Source organism: Musa acuminata, chromosome BXJ2-9 (genome assembly GCF_036884655.1).
Source record: "Musa acuminata AAA Group cultivar baxijiao chromosome BXJ2-9, Cavendish_Baxijiao_AAA, whole genome shotgun sequence".
NCBI lineage: Eukaryota > Viridiplantae > Streptophyta > Magnoliopsida > Zingiberales > Musaceae > Musa > Musa acuminata.
In genome coordinates, this window is record NC_088346.1 from 35,021,500 (window position 1) to 35,040,158 (window position 18,659).

Sequence of the window (18,659 nt, forward strand, 5' to 3'; positions counted from 1 at the left end):
TGCAATAAATCCTCATCTCTAACTTTAAGGTAAAGCTTCTCCAGCTACTGACGGATAGACCATAAAGTTGATGAAACTGATCATAAGCCAACATACAGACCAAACAATAACATAACATGACATCCAGAAAAATTGCATAATATCGCATTCAGTCTCCATGATTCTTTCCCAAGTATCAGTACTGGCAACTCGGATGAAACAGAACAAATATGATAATTCCATTAGATGCATACAAGGCATGTGAGATGGGTTTAGACTATTGCCACTCAGAAAAGGGAAGTTGTTAGCTCCTTTACGTCTGCTACGACCTGGTTGTAATCTGCCTGCAACTTCTCTTGTCCCTCTTGGACCAATTCCCCTTTGGTTGGCTTGGTTAGAACAAATACACAACATGTCGGCCTCTTGGTGACCCCTGCAACCGCAAGATCTTGCAAATAAGTGGGGAAAAACTGAATATGAGGCATGAAGAAAAGGACAGCAGCAAAGCAGGAGATTTCCTATCTGTTTGAGAAGAATCAGAAATTCTACACCCCACCTTGTTCTATGAGTATTTGACCCATTACTGATCAGATTTCCAACAATACAGAAAGTGGTAACTGTAGTTAACCAGAAATCCTGGATCATGCCACACATGCTTAGGTAATAAGACTCTAGAGACTCCTCGATCATGTAAGTCACAATGACCACATCTACCGCGAAGCAAACTCCGTACTATAAAACTAACCAGAACCTTAAAGCCATTTAAGTCTCTTTTAAAGAAGTCATGCAGGACTAGCAAGAGCGCCACCCATACAGAATAAAATTTAGAGTGTGCAGTGATATATCATACAAAGAACTGTAGATAAACATATTATTGTCTAGGTAATCATTAACTGGAAGTGGGGCAAGTTATAACCACTGCCAAAGGAAACCATGTCAGCTACCAGTAGCTCAAAGAGATGTTTCAATATCTGGAAACCTCCGTTTTCATAATTTCAACCCTTCACCCACCTACTAATACAAACCAGTCATTCTAGAATATTTCAAATGAAGATGCACAGAAGTATAAGAACCAGAGAGTGCTTTTACAGGTACAGACAATATACAAGTGCTAGCATAAGAATCTTGCATTTTATCAGGCTAACTGTTACAATGGTCAACATGCTTTTATTTTTAAAAGAAAGGTAACTATGATAATTCAATAAGTGTTGACACAGCATTAGGAAGTGAAGCACCACTCCAAAAAATAATTTATGTCAAGCAAAAAGACGAGCATTAGGCAACATGTGTTTTTTTTCACGATTGAAGCTTCCTAATAATCTGGCTTAACAAAAACAAAGAAAGGAAGATGATCCCAACAAACCTCCTTTGAAGGAACATAAATATAAGGAATGTCAGCTTCCTCCAACAAGATGGGCACATGTGTAATCACATCAATAGGAGAAATGTTTCCAGCTATAACACAATCTGCATCCAACAGATATAAATCAGTGTTAGCATATCTCAATCACAACTTATGTGCTAACAAAATTATACTCTAAATGAATTCTGTTTTCTGTGTATGGATGATAAAAAGGGAGAATAGGTGGTCATGCTTTTTGACATAATTAGAAGGTGATTGAAGAACCGCAGAGTAATAATTTAACAAGCAGTTTGCATCTTGTATTATGTAAACTCTTTCTAGTAGAACTTAACTCAAGCATAGTCTGCACTTTCAGTTTTAATATAAATTAATAGTCAAGCAAATCCAGGGCATACTAGAAAAAACCCCAACAAGATGCTTCTGTCTGACATTGCTATATTAAATAATCATGCTGAAGAGTGGTTCCAACTGTGAGGTCTGGCAAGTGACAAGTAATAATATTAACCTGTGATTTAAAAAGGTACTTGGGCGTTGGCTTAAGCGCTCGGGCGACGCGAGGCGAGGCCCAAGCACCTCGTTTAATGGCCAGGTGGTGCACTTCAAAGAGACGCCACCAGAGTGGTTCCAACTGTGAGGTCAAGCAAGTGACAAGTAATAATTCCGACCAATGATTTAAAAAGGCACTCGAGCGCTCGCCTCCCCCAAGCACCTCGTTTAATGGCCAAGCCTTAGCGCCGAGCGATTCAAGCGAGTGCCCAATTTAAACAAGGGGACCGAACCTGATTTTTAAGTATGGTTCGGTCAACATTGCGTTAGTTGGTTTGATTGAACTAACTAACGCACGTATATCAACCTCCCCCTCGTCGCGACTTCCCATAACCCTACACACAATTCCGTTGTCGACAGTTTTGTTGCCTCTCTCCGCTGCTGTTGTCGGTGCTCTCCGCTGTCATTGCCACTGCCGCTGCCGCTATCGCTGCTCTCCGCTACCACTGCCGCTACTCTCAGTTAGCAGCCTCCTGCTCTCAATCAACAACCTCGGTCTCTTCCTCAGTCCTCACATCGGTCTCTACTCTTACTTCTCACATCGACTCAGTATACTGTTAACAATATTTTTTATTTATTAGATTAATAATATATTATTTCGATTTTAATACTACTAATCTTTATTTATTTGAAATTATTGTTAAGGTTTCAGGATAAATGACAAGTGCACAAAGCAACTCAATAGATTCTTCAATGACATCAAATAGGATCTTGCATGGAAGTATAATTATCTAAAGGATCCTAATGCAGTTACTTGCATCTTTTATGATAAGACTATTAGAGGTAGTATTTTTCATACAAAACAACATCTAGTAGGAAATTTCAAGAATGCAGCAGCCTGTAAGAAGTGTCTAACTAAGGTAAAAAAAGAGCTGCTAGCTTATATGAATGAAAAGAATATATAAAAGAATGCACCTTATAAGAATTTATCAAAGGATAATGTTGAATATATTAAGGATGATGAAGAAGAAGATTATTCGATGAATGTCAACTCAAGTAAAAAAAAAGTACACGACAGAAAAGGAAAAGAAGATATGGTTACTAAGAAGAGTAAAAAGGGATCGATAGATCTATATATGTTTCAAGAATCACAGAAGCAACAAGGGCAAGTAGGAGGCTCAAAATTAAGACAAACAAAAATAAGTGATGCTTGTGATAAAAAAACAAGAGGAATAACAATTCAGCACATTGCTCGCTTCTTCCATCAAGCTGGTCTTCCCCTTAGTATAACTCGTTTAGACAGTTTTAAGGAGATGATTGAAATTAGTGGATGATATGATGTGAGATTAAAACCTCCAAGTTATTATGAGATACGAGGTTCATTGTTGAAAAAAGAGTTGGAATATACAAATGACTTACTAAAGGACTATAAAGAATCATGGGTAACACATGATTGCTTTATTATGCCAAATGCTTGGACCGATAGGAGACGCAGGAGTATAATTAATTTTATGGTTAACTGTTCTTTACGGACCATATTTATGAAGTCAATAGATGCTTCATCTTTTGTGAAATCTAGAGGAAAGATATATGATTTGCTTGACAAGTAGAAGAAATTAGTGAACAAAATATCGTTCAAGTCATAATCGACAATGGAAGCAACTATGTATTAGCTAGTAAAGTTCATCTTTTGAATTTTTTTTAATTTTTTAATTACTTTATCTTCAATTAATTGGAAGATATATTAAACTCTTAAGTCTCATCATTTTTGTTATCATTTGTCTTAGGTCAATTACTTGAAACAAAAAGACAACACTTATATTAGACTCCATGTGTGACACATTATATTGATTTAATGTTGAAGGATATTAGAAAGATCCCTGACATCAAGAAAACTTTAGAAAAGGCAATCTTTGTTGTTGGATTTCTGAATAATTATGCTGGGGCTTTGAATATGATGAGAGAATTCATAGGTAACAAAGAGTTGGTGAGATATGGTATCACCCGATTTGCTACTTCATTCTTAACATTACAGAGTGTGCATCGTCAAAAACATAACCTGAGAAATATGTTTACCTTTGAGAAATGGGTGACAGACAAATGAGTAAAAGAAGCAAAAGACAAGAGGACCACTGATATCATCTTAATGACATCCTTTTGGAATTATGTAGTTTATATATTAAAGGTAATGGGCCCTCTTATTCGAGTCCTTCAATTAGTGGATAATGAAAATAAGCCTACAGCGGGATATATTTACGAGGCTATGGATAGAGCAAAGAAGACAATTCAAAAGTCTTTTAATAAAAATAAAAAAAATATGAGAAAATTTTTTACAATCATTGACGAAAGATAGAATTATCAGCTTCATCGTCCCTTATATGCAGCAGGATATTATTTGAACCTAGAATTCTTTTATAAGATCAAATCTTTTGGGTTTGATGTAGAAGTTTTGAATTGCTTATATCAATGCATTGTAAAATTAGTTCCAAGCCTTAAGGTGCAAGATAAGATTATTCGTGAATTAGCTCTATATAAAAATGTCGATAGTCTCTTTGGAATTCCAATAGCACTTCGATCCAAGACAACTACATCCCTAGGTATTAATAATTTGATATAATAATTTGATATTATTACTAATAATAACATAAATTTTACGATTGAATAGTGGAGTCTATTTGAAAATTCCACCCCGAACTTACAGCAATTTGCTATCAAAATACTTAGTTTGATATGTAGTGTTGCGAATTGTGAACGAAACCGGAATATATTTGAGCATGTAAGGATTATTAAATATTTTTATTTCAATTAATTTATTTTTTTAGATAGATGTATTAATATATTTTTAAATTATATGACATGACAAATTCACTCAAAAAGAATAAATCGATTGGAACATCAACGATTACATAATCTTGTTTATATTAAGTATAATTAAGCTTTAAAGGATCGTCATGATTTATGAAATAAAATTAATCCAATCTCACTACAAGATATTGATGATTCAAATGAGTAGTTGGTGGGAGAAATAGGTGCCAACTTGCAAGATGCCAAAAATGAGCTTGTATTTAAAGATGATAGATTGATATGGGGAGATCAGTGACTTAAAAAGCGCTAGGCGCCAAAGTCCAAAAACGCCCGAGGCGTTAGGTGCTCGCCTAAGCGCTCGCCCGAGCAAAGCGAGATACTAAAATAAAAAAATATATAATATAATTAATAAATATAATTTTTTAAATAAAAATATACTATTAAATTAAGAAAATCTAAAGTACAAAATCACAATATCATATTAACAAAAAGTCTCAAAATTCAAAACAATAAAATTTTACATCAAATCATTCATCATAATCAATATTATCGTCATTTTCACACAAATCATCTCCATTGAATTCGTCCTCTTCCTCTTGTCCTTCCTCTTCATCAAAATATGTTTCATTCTCTATGTCTTCAACAATAACAGGAGCCGAGCTTGATGCTTTTACACTCATTTTTTTCTTTGTCATTTGTCTTGTATATATTTATAATTCTCTAGCACCTGAAGCTCTTGTTACATCTCCTCATGTCAATCTATCATCTTCAAATACAAGTTCGTCTTCGACATCTTGCAAGTCGACACTCATTTCTCCCACCAACCACTCATTTGAATCATCAATATCTTGTAATGAGATTAGATCAATTCTATTTTACAAATCATGACACGCCTTCAAAGCTTAATTAAACAAAATCACGTAATCGTTGATGTTCTAACCGATTTCTTCTCTTTGAGTGAATCTGTCATGTCATATAATTTAAAAATATATTAATACATCTATCTAAATAAATTAATTAATTGAAACAAAAATATTTGGTGATCCTTACAGGCTCAAGGACACTCCAGTTTCGCTCATAACTTGAAGCACTACATGTCAAACTAAGTACTTTGATAGCAAATTGTTACAAGTTTGGGATGGAATTTTCAAAAAGACTCCATCATTTAACTACAAAATTTATGCTAATATTAGCAATAACATAATAATATACTATAGATGAAATTAATTATATCAAATTATTAATACCTAGAGATGTAGTTGTCCTGGATCAAACTGCCATTGGAATTCCAAAAAAACTTTCAATATTTTTATATAGAGATAATTCACGAATAATCTTATCTTGCACCTCAAGGCTTGGAACTAATCTTGCAACACACTGATATAACCTATCCAAAAACTTCTGCATCAAACCCAACAGATTTAATCTTATAAAAGAATTCAAGGCTTAAATAATATCCTGCTGCATGTAAAGGACGATGAAGTTGATAATTCCATCTTTCGTCAATGATTGTAAAATTTTTCTTATATTTTTCTTCATTTTCATTAAAAGACCTTTTAATTGTCTTCTTTGTTTTATTCATAGACTCATAAATATATCTTATTGTAGACTTATTTTCATTATCCACCAACCGAATGACTCAAACAAGAGGGCTCATTACCTTTAATATATAAACTACATGATTCCAAAAAGATGGCATTAAGATGATATTAGTAGCCCTCTTGCCTTTTGCTTGTTTTGCCCATTTACTTGTTACCCATTTCTCAAAGGTAAACATGTTTCTCATATTATGTTTTTGACAATGCACACTCTATAATGTCAAGAATGAAATAACAAATCGGGTGACACCGTATCTCACTAATTCTTTGTTTCCTGTGAATTATCTCATCATATTCAAAGCTCCAATATGATTATAAAAAAATCCAACAACAAAAATTGCCTTCTAAGGTTTTCTTGATGTCTGAGATTTTTCCAATATCCTCCAACATTAAATCAATACAATATGTTGCACATGGAGTCTAATATAAGTGTTGTCTTTTTGTTTCAAGCAATTTACCTGAGATAAAGGATAACAAAAGACTTAAGGATTTAACATATTTAATTGAAAATAAAAATAATTAAAAAAATCAAAAATCAAAAAAATCAAAAGATAAATATTATTAACTAATACATAGTTCTTCCATTATCGGTTATGATTTGAATAACATTTTATTCTCTAATTTCTTCCACGAACTTGTCAAGTAAATCATATATCTTGTCTCCAGAATTTACAAAAAATGAAGCATCTATTGACTTTACAAACATAATCCCTAAAGAACACTTAATCATAAAATTAATTATACTCATACGTCTCCTATCAATCTAAGAATCTGACATAATAAAGCAATCATAAGTAACCCATGATTCTTTATAACCCTTTAGTAAGTCATTTGTATAATTCAACTTTTTTTGCAATAATGGAACTCGCATCTCATAATAACTTGGAGGTTTTAATCCTGCACCATATCTTCCAATAGCTTTAATTATTTCCTTAAAACTATCTAAACGAATTGTACTAAGGGGAAAACCAGCATAATAGAAGATGTGCTAAATTGTTCTTCCTCTTATTTTTTTTATCACAAGCATCACTTATATTTGTTTGTCTAAATTTTGAGTCTCCTACTTGCCCTTGTTGCTTCTGTGATCTTTGAAACATATATAGATCCATCGGTCCTTTTGTATCCTTCTTAGTACTCATAAATTCTTTTCCTTTTGTGTCATATACTTTTTTCCCATTTAGGTTAATACTTATAAAATAATCCTCTTCATCCCTAAGATGTTCAACATTATCTTCTGGTAAATTCCCGTAAGATTCATTCTTTTGCATCTTATTTTCATTCATATAACTCAACAACTCTTCTTTTACCTCAGGTGGACACTTTTTGCAAGCTGTTGCATTCTTGAAATTTCTTACTAAATGTTGTTTTGCACAAAAAATACTATCTCTAATAGTCTTATTGCAGAACGTGCAAGTCACTATATTAGAATCTTTTGGATTCTTTAGATAATTATACTTCCATGTAGGATCTTTTTTTTATGTTATTTGAGAATCTAGTGAGTTGCTATATACACTTGTCATTTATCCTAAAACCTAACAATAATTTCAAATAAATAAAAATTAACAGTATTAAAATCAAAATAATATATTATTAATCTAATAAATAAAAATACTGTTACTAGTATACAGTTAGCAGTATACTATTAATATACTATTAGCAGTATACTATCGAAGTGAGAAGAGTGTAAGGGAAGACCGAGGGTGCTGACTGAGATTAGCGACAACGGTAGTAACGAGCAGCGGCAGTGGGAGCGACGACAATGGCAGCGGTAGCAGCGAGCAACGGCAGCGGGAGGACCGATGAGCTGTCACAGACTTAGCTGGAATTGCCTAAGTCGTGAGGCACCCTTGCGGCCAAAATGCAAATTTAGCTTGAGTTGCCTAAGTCGCGACGCACCCTTGCGCCAACTTCTCGGACTTAGCTGGGATTGCCTAAGTCTTGAGGCGTCCTTGCGACATATGCGTCTGCAAAGGTTCAGCCTAGTTGCAACCTCGTACAAATCCCGAAGGACCTATAAAACAGAAAGTTGATTAGATTGAAAACGAGCGATGGACAAGTCCCGACGTCTCGCAAAGAGGGAAGCTTTACAAGAAATTCAGCAAGCACCTTGTGTGCACAGGAGAAAAGAGAGAGAGGAGGAAAACAAGGACTTTAGAAGGTAGAACGAACAGTTGTAAGTCCACAAACAAATGCTCACCGGATGCCGGGCGCGAAGGCAAGTTCCGGTCAAGAAAACGTGCGAACATGTGAAGATTGTTCAACGCCTGACAATATACCAAAGCCCCATCCAGCCCTGTGCCACACGGGGGTTCCAAGGTGCTGAGATGGCTGACATTTCGCGTGCTGCAGCGAGCTACAGAAAACAGCTCGTGGCATGCAAAAACGAAGCCATTTTGGGGCTTTTTGGCCTGGCGCGGTGAGCGATTGCACTATGCATTGCAACCTGTTCGAAATATATTTTTACAAACAAAAACACACAAAACCAAGGCAAAACAGGCTGTCATGTCTCTGTTCAAGCATGTAAAAGCAACGAACGGTTCGTTGAACGAAGTTATTGTGAGTGCACAATGACCGTTCGTGACATTCTCCCCCACTTAAACTGTCGACGCCCTCGTCGACGCTTGTTGGTAGTTGTTGATGATTGCTTCTTCATGTCATAGGGCATCTTCGGGCTCCCAACTGGCTTCAGTTCGGGAAAGCTTTCGCCACTTCACCAAGTACTCGGTCTGCTCAGCTCCATTAGGTAGCTTTATCTTGCGATCCGCCAGAATGGTTTCAACTCGCTTCTCGTAGGAGGCTCTGGTGGGGGGTAGCCGAGTTGGAACACTTTGGGAAGCATCTTGCGGATCTGAGTGGTAGGCTTTCAAGTTGTTGGCATGAAAAACATTATGAATTTTTAGCCACGCCGATAGCTGCAACCTGTAAAAGACGTTGCCCACCCTACTGATAATTGAGAAGGGCCCTTCATACTTGTGCGCCAATCCTTTGTGTACTTTGTTCATAAAGAATTGGAGTGATGCTGGTTGGAGCTTCACCAACACCAAATCGCCGACTTTGAACTCTTGTGGTCGCCTTCCCAAGTTAGCCCACTTCTTCATCTTTTTGGCCGCCTTCTCCAAGTAAGCCCACGCAATATCTGCATTTCGGTGCCATTCTTTAGCAAAGTGATATGCTGATGGACTACTCCCAGTGTATTCGATAGCCAGGGTGTGAGGAGTCGACGGTTGTTGTCTTGTAATGATCTTGAAGGGGCTCTTGTTGGACGTAGAGCTCCGCTGCAAGTTGTAGGAGAATTGGGCTATGTCCAATAGCTTCACCCAATCTCGCTGGTTGGCACTCACGTAGTGCCGAAGATATTGCTCCAGGAGCGAGTTTATCCTTTCGATTTGGCCATCTGTCTGGGGGTGGAGGCTTATGGAGAAGTATAACTTAGATTCTAACAATTTGAATAGCTCGGTCCAGAATCGTCCCAGGAACCGAGCGTCTTGATCACTGATAATATTGTGCGGGACTCCCCAATACTTCACCACATTCTTCATCATCAGCTTGGTCGCCTCCTCTGCTGAACAGTGTAGGGGCGCAGCAATGAAAGTTGTAAACTTTGAAAATCGATCGACCACTACGAGTATCGATCCCAGTCCCCCTACTATCGGCAAGCTTGATATGAAGTCCAAGGAAATGCTCTCCCACGGCTTTTCCGGTACGGGCAACGGCTCCAAAAGCCCCACCGGCTTCCGCTGCTCCACCTTGTCTTGTTGGCAAGTGAGGCACGTTCGAACATACTCCTCCACATTAGTCCCCATCTTTGGCCAATAAGAGGCCCTCTTCACGAGAGCCAAGGTTCTATGAATGTCCGAATGTCCAGCCCAAAGGGAATCGTAACACTCTCTCAAGAGTTCACGCCTCAAATTGTCCACTCGAGGAACATAAACTCTATTCCCTTTTGTGTAAACGAGTCCCTCCTGGACCCAAAATCGTCGTGCCTTGCCTTCTTTGATGAGTTGCATCAGGGTTACTGCCTGGGGATCACTATACAATCCATCCCTGATCCTGGAAAGGAAGTTGGAGTGTAACTGACTTGTTTGGCCTCCGTCCTCCAATTGTATGGCGTTCACTCGCTCCACCTCCCGGCTCAATACATCGACCACGACATTTGCTTTTCCGGGCTTGTACTTTATTGTCATATCAAACTCAGCCAGGAAGTCCTGCCATCATGCTTTCTTTGAGGAGAGTTTCTTCTGAGTTTGGAAATAGCTCAAAGCGATGTTGTCTGTCCTCAGCACAAATCGCGATCCAAGAAGGTAGTGTTGCCAAACTCGTAGACAGTGGACCACCGCTATCATCTCCTTCTCGTGCACCGGATACCGCCGCTCGATCTCGTTGAGCTTGCGGCTCTCGTAGGCCACCGGATGACCCTCCTGCATGAGTACTCCCCCAATAATGAAGTCTGAAGCATCTGTATGGACTTCGAAGGGCTTCCCATAGTCTGGCAATTTGAGCACCGATTCTTCCAACACAGGAACCTTCAGATCTAGGAATGCAGCTTCACATTTGTCAGACCATCTCCAAGGCTGCTCCTTCAATAACTCCGTTAGTGGAGTTGCACGCTTCAAATACCATGCTATGAAGCGTCGATAGCAGTTGACGAAACCAAGGAAGGATCTCAACTCTGGCACATTCTTTAGAGTTCGCCATTCCGCAACAGCTTGCACCTTCGATTTGTCCATCCGAATGGAGCCATCACCGATTCGATGCCCCATGAATAAGATCTCCGTTTGAGTAAAGTAGCACTTCTCCCTTTTCACGAACAAAGTATTCTCCCTGAGAACCTTGAAAATTGTTCGAATATGAACCAACTATTCAAAGAGTATTTGGATACTTGTTCTTCACTATCAGCGGTGGTCCGCGATGAGTGGGATGGGATACTTGGATACCATCCAAGTATTTGGATACCAGTACCCCGATCGGAGGTCGAGTTTAGAGAAATACTTAGCTTTGCCCAATTGATCGAACAAGTCCGCGATGAGTGGGATGGGATACTTGTTCTTCACTGTCACTTTATTGAGGGCTCGATAATCGACGCATAGTTGAAGGCTCCCATCTTGTTTCTTTTAAAAGAGAATTGGAGCTCCGAATGGTGCTTTAGAACTGCGGATGAGACCACCACTTAGCAGTTCACCTAACTGCTTTCTGAGCTTTGCCAACTCTGGAGGCTTCACTCCTGGCTCCAGCTCGATGTGATGATCTACGCCTCTGCGTGGCGGCAGAGTCGTCGGCAACTCGGGTGGCATAACATCTGTAAACTCCTTTAGGACGTTCGCCACCATAACAGGTTCATGAATGGCCTTCTCGTCGAGTGGCTCTAGCTTCATAACAGTCACGAATGTTAATTCATCTTTTCGTACCCCATTCTTCAGTTGTAATGCTGATATCTGTTAGGGTTCCCTGATTCTTCTCTGAGAGACGGGAACCATACAGGGGTCGTCACCTCCCATCATGCATAGGGAGTTTAGGAACAGCATTGACACCAACTTCGCCGCGTGCATGAATTCCATTCCAAGAATCACTTGGAAGTCGTCCAATGGCACCGCCATCATGTTTGTTCTTCCGCTCCATGTTCCGATCTTGATGGGAATTCCCTTTGCCAACCCGGAGATTTGCTTGGCCTCCGAGTTCACCGCCTTCATTCGACTTGGGTTTTTCTCCAAGATCAGCCCAAGTCGCTGTGCTTCTCGATCGGCAATAAAGTTGTGGGTAGCGCCCGTGTCCACTATTACACGAGTCGTTTGGCCATTGAGCTTAATGTCTACGTACATCAGCTCATTACTTCTTGCTTTTTGCGGCCTTGTCTTCATGTTCTCCCCTACTTGACCCTGTATAGCGTTCAACAAACGCATTGCCCCCATCCGGGGTCCTTGCGACTCCTCATCGTCGCTATTGGATTCTGAACTACTCGAACTAAGAGCAACAACCTTGCCCTTGTCCGATTTGGGGGGATGGATAGAAGCTATTAAGGCATTAAGTGCTTGTTTCCGTATAGGTCCCGAAGGACTTGTAAAACAGAAAGTTGATTAGATTGAAAACGAGCGACGGACAAGTCCCGACGTCTCGCAAAGAGGGAAGCTTTACAAGCGATTCAACAAGCATCTTGTGTGCACAAGAGAAAAGAGAGAGAGGAGGAAAACAAGGACTTTAGAAGATAGAACGAACAGTTGTAAGTCCACAAACAAATGCCCACCGGATGCCGGGCGCGAAGGCAAGTTCCCGTCAAGAAAACGTACAAACTTGTGAAGATTGTTCAACGCCTGAGGGGTTCCAAGGTGCTGAGATGGCTGACATTTCGCGCGCTGCAGCGAGCTACAGAAAACAACTCGTGGCATGCGAAAACGAAGCCATTTTGGGGCTTTTTGGCCTGACGCGGTGAGCGATTGCACTGTGCACTGCAACCTATTCGAACATGTATTTTTACAAGCAAAAACACACAAAACCAAGACAAAACAAACTGCCATGTCTCTGTTCAAGCATGCAAAAGCGACGAACGGTTCGTTGAACGAAGTTGTTGCGAGTGCGCGACGACCGTTCATGACAGAGCAGCGAAGGGGAAATAGTGGCAACGATAGCAGCAACGGGAGCGAGAGCGACGAGTGGCGACAGTGGCAACGATAGCGGTAGCAACGAGTAGCAACAGCGGTAGCGACGATAGCAGTGAGCAGTGGGAGCGAGAGTGGGGAGCGACGACAATGGCAGCGACAGCGGGAGCGGGAGCGGCGAGTGGCGACAGTGGCAACGGCAGCGATAGCAACGAGCAAGGTTAGGGTTGGGGAAGTCACAAGAGGAAAGCTGATATCGGTGCTTTAGTTTGTTCGATTAAACCAACTAAAGCACCGAAGACCGAACCAAACCTAAAACACTGGTTCGATCGCTTGGTTGAACATGGGCGCTCCCTCGAAGCGCCGGACGTCTGGGCTTGAGCGAGCGTCCAGGCGGCGCCTCTTTAAAGCGCGTCGCCTAGAAATGAAGCGAGGCGCTAGGGCCTCACCTCGCCCGAGTGCCTAGGCAAGCACCCGAGCGCCTATTGAAATCACTGGGAGAGATGTGGCAAGAGCTTCACGTGTTGAAAAATTACAAACATATACACGACAGATGACGAGAAGAAAAATGAGTGCAATAGCATTAAGCTCAGCTTTTGCTATTGTTGAAGATAGAGAGAATAAAACATATTTTGATAAAGAGGAAGGACAAGAAGATGAGGACGAACTCAATGAAAATGATGATAATGTTGATTACGATAAATAACTTTGATGTAAAACTTTATTGTTTTGAATTTTAAGACTTATGTTAATGTGCCATTGTGACTTTGTACTTTAGATTTTGTTAATTTAATATGATATTTTTATTTAAATTATTATTTATTAATTATATTATATTTTTTATATTTTAATATTTTAGAGCGTTTCATTTCGCTCGGGTGAGCACTTGGGCAAACGCTTAGCACCTCGGGCGTTTTGAGATCTTGGTGCCTAGCGCTTTTTAAATCACTGATTCCGACAAAGATAAACAACAATCTTTGGTAAGAAAATATATCTTTGGCATCTAAGATATCCTAGAAAAACTCATAGGATCAAGCAGCAATTGACAATCAAAGCAACCAGTGATAAGCAATAGTTCCTCTGAGTAATGACTTTAAGGAGCCAATCTCTCTCAATAGACCCATAGATGGAATTGAAGTGTGAAAGTTATGGAGAATACTATATATAAGATACATTACTCTCATGAAAAATAATTCAAAATTGAGATGTCATTATCTAAATCTAGAAAAAATGTCAGACTGGAGATTTCTAGTAGATGGATCACCATTGAGCTGATAGGAAAATGCTATTTCAACTATAACTTTAACAAGTTTAATGTTCACTAACTTTTTCTCACATTGCTTAATAGTTGTTTACAAGCATCTATGAACATCTTTGAATCCTTCCTCTATTTTACTATTACAAAGCATAATAAATACTATAAGAACACAACAATCAGTGGATCTTTTGGCAAAAAAAAGAAAAGGTGATAGAAGCATTTTTAAAAGACAGTTGTAATAGCTCATCATTATGGAAAATAGGAGGAGAAGAAAACAGGAAACAAAGAAGAAAAAATGGAGAGGAATTAATTGATTGGTGCAGATAAATATCTGGCAAGAGTTAAGAGTCATGATGTAGTATCTTAAGTAAGTTTTGTTTAAAACTTCTTCATGTCATCCTGCATATGAAGCTTAGTTAATCTTCATGATAGTATTTTGGAAGAAAAGAACAAAAGAAATGAGAAAACACTAAAAGAGATCAAACTAAAGCTTCTTTACAACAACATCATAGACAAAGGTGTTGTACTAAGAAGCACAAACATGGTGGTTTGAGTGGCATACCATCTCCAACACTGACACGACCGAACACTTGTTAGACACGTGTCTAGTCGTGTCCTTTTTTTTAAAAAAATTTATTCAATTGGATACAACATTCATGTGTAGGTTTTCTTACCTTTAACAAATGGATCATCGACGTTAAATACCACCTTCGTCCTGACCCGACCAAACCTTTCTTCCTCACCGACGAAGCCTTTGCCCCCACCCCACCTATAGAAGAGGCAAGCTCTGCTTCGACTCCCAAGCAAACCGAAGATTTCACAGTGAAACAAACCCTTCTTCCTCAACGACGTGAAGTCCAATGCCCCAAGCGCTCCACCTGTGACCCGATGGCTGTCGCGTCTTCTCAGGCCCTCCACCTTGAGTGCCCCTCTGTTGTCGCAAGCTATCATCGCACTATTGGGCCCTCCGCCCCGAGCGCCCCTCTACCATTGGGTGTCGTCGGGCCCTTCGCCCAAGCGCCCCACCTGCAACCTAATGACCATCATACACTCTTGAGCTCTCCACCCCAAGCACCCCTCTGTCGTCGTACGTTGTCGGGCCCTCCACCTCAAGCACCCCATCTGCGTCCACCATTACCTAGCGGTCGTCGCACACCCTCAGCGACTTCACCAGCATCCGACAAAGCTTCTTCCTCAGCATGTCATAAGGTCTTTTACTGCTTCTGATTAAATTGTTAACATATTATTAACTTTTTTTATTTTTTTATTTTTTTAACCTGGTTTTTTATTGATTAAATTGTTCTAATAATTTGTGTAAACTATATTATATATATATATATATATATATATATATATATATATATATATATATATATATATATATATATATATAACAATTCCTAGTCTATTTTGTTAAAGTTCACATTATTAAGTCTATAAAATTTAAATATAAATACTATAAAACTCATGCTAATCAAATTATATATATATATATATATATATATATATGTATATATGTATATATATATGTATATATGTATATATGTATATATATATGTATATATGTATATATGTATATATATATATATGTATATATGTATATATGTATATATATATATATGTATATATATATATATATGTATATATGTATATATATATATATATATACATATATATATATATATATATATGTGTGTGTGTGTATATATATATATGTATATATATATATATGTATATATATATACACACACGTGTCCTTGCAGTGTGCATATCCTGTTTTTCAAAGATTGACGTGTTGCCGTATCATTATCGTGTCCGTTCCCGTGTCCATGTCCATGCTTCTTAAGACTATTGGAGGCAAGAACACAAGTCTCTTAGTGTTATTTTCAGCCAATTACAGTTTCAATTGTTTCAGAGTCGGATGGAAAGTTCATTGTAAACAGTTGTGCAAAGGATGCAATTCTCCTGCCAACTAGAGATGCATTGTTAAGAGAAAAATATATTAGGGAAATATCATACCCTTTATGACCACGGCGGACACTCTTTACTACTTCCTTCAGTCCCCGTTTCAAGCTCTTGGCCTCCGCAGCTGGCAATTTAAACGAAAAGATAAGATGTTGGCATACAATTCGGTATGAAAAGAAATTAAGAGAAAGAACGGAGCACGTCATGATCAAGCTAGATTTTAGTGGTAAAAATAAGGATTCCATAACAGACAATTCCATATCCTCTTGAACAGTCCAAAATAGCAAATAACTAAAGCAACTCACGTTTAAAATAGAAATCGAAAAAGAGGAAAAAACCAAAAGAAAAAAAGATCATCTAGAGATACGAGACCGCATTGTTTTTCTCTTCCTCGAAGAATGTACAAAGGAATAAAGGGAGAAAAAATCAACGATAATGAAAGGTACCATTTTTCAGACCGAATACATCTAAATCCCCAGGGAACTCAAACACACCAGAAGCAAAAGAACCATCTTTGTCGATCACAAAAGAGCCTTGCAAACACGTTGGAAGAATTAAAGAAGAATAGAAGGTAATTCGGTTCGATACCTCGTCGGACGAGCTTAGGGTGCGCTTGCAGAGATTCTTGCCGGCCAGGGGCTTGGCGATGGGTGCGACGGCCATCGGCTTCTTCCTCTCCACGGATTTCTTATTCTCGCTGTCGCTGCCCATATACCTCGTCTCTCTCGTCACGAGGGAAGGGCTTGCTCGGCGGCCGCGATTTGCGAGAGGAAGGGAACGCGTACGGAGGCGCAGGAGGTGGAGCAGCGTTGCTTTGGGGGGAGCGCACGGGGAGGGATGGGCCTCGAGGTTCTGGTAATTGGCAAGGGTTTTAGTTGGGTGTTATGTTGCGGTTCCAGCGACTGGAACATGATCCGAACCCGATATGTCAATATCTTGGGTCCGAATTGGAAACCTGGATCCGACACAGATATTATATCCGCCTCTAATTGGAAATTTAGCATTACATGCAATATGAAAAGAAAGATTCTATCACTGACTAAAACGAGCACAGAAAAAAAGCAGCTCATCAATCTCCTTGCCAAAGGATGGTAAGCTTGTTTAAACGAGCCCAACTCGTGTGCCGGATTGTTTAAGGAGGTCACGTTGTTATACCAAGGACATCAATCGAAGTTGGCGGTGGATTTCCATGTGTATCTTACTGACTCCTTATTTGACACTCACCTTTAATCCACCAAAACTAGTATTTGACTTCCCAATTTAGCGCGAGCCATCTCGAACGAAGGAGCAACCAGAAGTTGGAGCACATAAAAGCCAAACAGCCTGTTAAGTTTTGTTCCGGTGCGTCAATTGCTCTTTCGACGAACAACCGACGAACTCTCGGTAATGCTTCAGCGGCATCCCGACAAGTTCCTGAACTTTACGACGATCTTCTTGACGAGTTCCGAAGAGCTTTTTTGGTAAGCTCTTGGATTTCTCGGTTGGTTTTGGCAGAACTTCCGACGAACGTCCGGACTTCCGACGAACTCTTAAACTCCCAACGAGATCTCAATCTTGATTCCAACGCAACACCTGCTTTATGTCTTACTGCTATAATAGTTAATCCTACACACTTTTCTCAACATATAGATTAGATTTAATAATTTATAATTGACTTCATCATCAAAATCCGAGATTCAACAGATCTAGCATAGCCGACCATCGGTAGTGGTAACCAACCTTACAAGAATAATTGAGTATCGAAAAAGAATCATCCACTCTCGGAGTCATAAGAGGAATATATCATGTATTCTTGCTAAAACAAATCTTTTGCTAGAGTCATTCGGATTGAGAGAGAAATAGTTCTTTGAGAGAATCTGATTAAAGCGAGACTCGAGTAGAAACCGTATGAGTTTGACTATACCATGCCCGGTATATGGTCTCTAGGATATTAGATGGGTAAAGGACTATAGGTACATAGTAACTGAGGATAGATAGGTCCAAAAGATTGGATTCCCTTGTATCGTCTAGGGACTATGGCGTAGTGGCCTAGTACGTCTACAATCGATGAGTTAAGTGAATTATTATGGAGATAATAATTCACTGAGCCAGAAGGAGTTCTGACAAGTATGACTCATGGCCAGGTTAATATTGGGCTTAGAGAGTCATACATATATGGTAGGCATTGCGGAGAGTAGAGGTTCGGATATGAGATATTCGCCGGAGCCCCTATCTTATTGGATATCCAATAAGCCCTTGAATTATTGGATCTTATGGATGAGTTCCAATAAGAGCCAATAAAAGATTATTGAGTAGAGATTCACTAATCTAAGAGGCTTGGGTAGTTGGATGGAGATCCAATACCCAATAGGGCAGGATCCATTAGGGTTAAATTGATATGAGGCCTCTATAAATAGGAGGGAACCTAACACTCATAGGCTAGAGGTTTTTGGTTACCACCTCCTATTGTCCTCTCCCATTCTCTTTCTCAAATTACAGGTGTAGAGATTTGGGCAATGATTTGAGGAGTATCGTCATAGTCCTGCTGTGTGGATCACCGCTAAAGAGGAGGATACTTGACCTCCTTTATCATCTCCTACAGATCTGTAGGGATTCAGAAATATACGATCTCTCTA

General features: G+C 39.2%; 1 long non-coding RNA gene across 1 annotated transcript; it reads right to left on the bottom strand.

Annotated features, from left to right (window-relative positions):
- Positions 1-16,885, bottom strand: LOC135623379 (uncharacterized). The gene is made up of 4 exons (XR_010491370.1): positions 16,633-16,885; positions 16,099-16,168; positions 1,343-1,446; positions 1-412 (listed from the first exon to the last, which is right to left on the bottom strand). It is a non-coding gene; the product is annotated as an uncharacterized LOC135623379 (long non-coding RNA).
- Positions 16,886-18,659: the final 1,774 nt, after the last annotated feature.